The following is a 3,431-nucleotide window of genomic DNA, read 5'->3' as shown; positions in this document are numbered from 1 at the left end:
ATGAATTACTTTCTTGATAGGTTGTTGGAGTCTATTGGCTAGGATTTTGTTGAAGATTTTTACATCTATATTCATAAGGAATATTGTTCTGTAGTTTTCCTTTTGAATAATATTTTTGCCTCATTTTGGTATCAAGGTTATGCTTGCTTCATAAAATGAATTTGGGAGGATTCCATCATTTTGTTTGTTTTGGAATAGTTTGAGTAATATTGGTGTCAGTTCTCTGAGTGTTAGGTAGAATTCTCCAATAAATAGTCCAGGCTAGGACTTTTTTTTGTGGGTAAATTCTTTTATGACTTGTTCAATTTCTTCTTTTGTTATAGATCTGTTCACCTTTTCCATGTCATTCTGTATTCATTTAGGTAAGTGATGTATTTCTAGAAATCTGTCCATTTTTACCAGATTTTCAAATTTGTAGGAGTACAGTTCTTCATAGTATCCTGATATTATCCTTTTTATTTCAGCTGGTTCTGTTATGATGTCAGCCATTTCATTTCTCATTCATGTTATTTGTATTCTCTCCCTCTTTTCCTTTATTAAATCAATTTGATTGACTTTTTCAAATAACCAACTTCTAGTCTTTTCAGTTTTTTCTATTTTCTTTTTCATTGATTTCTGCTCAAATTTTTATTATTTTCTTTCTTAGGTGACTGTAGGCTTTTTTGCTGCTCTTTTTCTAAGTTTTGGAGATGTTGTGTTAAAATGTTGATTTTGGATCTTCTTTTTTGGTGTTTGCATTTATTGCTATAAATTGCCCTCTGATCACATTTATTTTTGCTGTGTCCCGAATATTTTGGTATGTTTTATTTTCATTCTCATTTGATTCAAGAAATTTTTTATTTTAATTTTTTTATTTCTTCTAATACCCAGGCATTTTTGAGGAAGATGGTGTTCAATTTCCATGTGTTTGCTCTTTGTCCATTGATCTTCTTGTTGATTTCTAATTTAATAGTATTGTGATCTGAGAAGATGCTTTGCAGTACTGCAATGTTTTTAAATTTATTAAGTCTTGCTTTATGGCCTAACATATGGTTTATCATGGAGAATATTCTATGTGCAATGGAGAATATTGTATATTATGCAATTGTCGTTTAAAGCGCTCTATAGATACCTATAAGGTCAGGTTGCTGGATTGCATTGTTTAACTCTTCTGCATCTGTGTTGAGTTTCTTTCCATTTGTTCTTTCTTTCTTTGAAAGTGGTGTATTAAAATCTCCCACTATGACTGTGGAGTCATGTATCTTGCCTTTTCAATTCTCTTAAAGTCTGACTTATGTATTTTTGGGCTCTTTCATTGGGACCATAGATATTTATTATGCTTATACCTTCTTCTTTAATTGATCCTTTAAACATTATATAATGTTCTTCCTTGTGTCTTATCGTGTTTTTTTTTTTTGTTGTTGTTGTTGTTGTTTCCTAAAGTCAATTTGATAAGAAATTAATATCACCACTTTTGTTCTTTTTTGGTTGCCATTTGTTTGATACATCTTTTTCCAACCTTTGATTTTTACTCTATTTCTGCCTTTGTCTCTAAGGTATGTTTCTTGTAGACAACATATAGATGGTTATGTTTTCTTATCCAGTCTGTAACTCTCCATCTCTTGAGGGGTGCATTTAATCCATTGACATTCATTTTATTTATCAACAAGTATGAATGGATTGTTGTCATTGTTTTATGTATTTTTTTGTGGTATTCCTGGTTTCTTTATTTCACATCATTTTCTGTGCAGAGCTCATTTTATTTATGAATCCTGTTACAATTATTTTGTTATGGTTGTTTTACTATTTTAGAAATATTTGTGCTTGTCCTCTTTTGTATTATGATTTGAAGGTTTATCATTTTGTTTTTGAAGTTACCTGGTGATTTATAATTTTCTCCCCAAATTTAGAAAAGTCTATTCTATCTTGCAACACTCTTGACTTTCTCACCATTTAGAAGTTCTGTAACTACACTACCGCCTCACCCCCCATTTTTGGTTTGTAGCTGTCCTCATTTTCCAATTAATGTCTCTGGTCTCCTGTGTACAATCTTGTAAGATTGTTTTTCTTTGGATATTTCTATAGCTGTGTTGGTTTCTGGGTTATGCCATCTTGTGTAGTAATGGTCAGTTGTTGTTTCCTATTATTGGTTCTCTGTTCAAAGGACTCCCTTGGTTGTTGTTGTTGTTATGTGCCATGGAGTCAGACCCAACTCATAGGGACCCCTCCTTGGGTTTTTGAGGCAGTGTCACTACAGAAGTAGATTGCCCAACCTTCCTTCTGAGGAGTGGCTGCTGGGTTTGAACCACCAGCCTTCTGATTAGCAGTCAAGTGCCTTAGGCACTATGCTACCAGAGCTCCCTTTAGTATCTCTTATAAGGTTGATTTTGTTTTAACAAATTCCCTTAATATCTGCTTATCTGGAAATTTCCTAATTTCACCTTCATATTTGAGGGATAGTTTTGCCAAGTATATAATTTTTGCCTAGAAATGTTTTGCTTTAAGAGTTTTGTATATAACATCCCATTGGTTTCTCATTTGGATCGTTTCTGCTGAGAAATCAGATTTTATTCTTATTGGCTGTCCTTTGTAAGTAATTTTTCATTTTTCTCATGATGGTTTCAGAAATCTTTATTTGTCTTTGATCTTGATGAGTTTGATGTCGTTATGTCTTTGTTGTTGTTGTTTGCCATCGAGTCAGACCCGACTCATAGCAACCCCTCCTTGGGTTTCCAAGGCAGTATCTCTACGGAAGTAGATTGCCCCATCTTCCTTCTGAGGAGTGGCTGGTGGGTTTGAACCACCAGCCTTCTGGTTAGCAGTCAAGTGCCTTTAGCCATTATGTTACCAGAACTCCTTGTTATGTCTTAGTGATTTTCTTTGGAGGTTTATCCTGTTTGGAGTTTGTTGGACTTTCTGAATGGATATATTCTCATCTGTCATCATAACAGGGAAGTTTTCTTCCAACAAATCTTGGACAATCATCTCATTGGTTTTCTTTTCTCTCTTTCTGTTCTGGAATTCCGATTCTGTGTGGCTTATTATTTTTTATGGTATCCTACATGAACCTTAGGTTATCTTCAGTTTGTTTTGATCTTTTTTCTGAATGATCCCTCTCCAAAGATGTATTTGAGTATTTGTCTTCAGTCTCATTAATTCTGTCTTCCATTGATTCAATTTTACTCCTTTGCCCTTTCAATGGGTTATCTATTTCTGAAAATTTAGTATTAATCTTCTGGATCTATCTCTAGATCTTTTATCATTTCTAGTTTTTCATTAATTTCAACATTTTTTCTTGTATTTAAATTCAAATTTTTTCTATGGTTTTGTCTGTGTTTTTCTTAATTTTGTCAATATTTTCCTTGATCTGTCTCTCAATTCTTTGAAGTTAGTTAAACATAATTATTTTGAATTCCTTATCAGAGAGTTCCAAAGCTGCTTCTTCTACAGGG

This window comes from Orycteropus afer, unplaced genomic scaffold, assembly GCF_000298275.1.
Source record: "Orycteropus afer afer isolate SDZICR_OR568_19922 unplaced genomic scaffold, OryAfe1.0 scaffold00695, whole genome shotgun sequence".
Taxonomy (NCBI): Eukaryota; Metazoa; Chordata; class Mammalia; order Tubulidentata; family Orycteropodidae; genus Orycteropus; species Orycteropus afer.
This window is presented reverse-complemented; position numbering follows the sequence as displayed.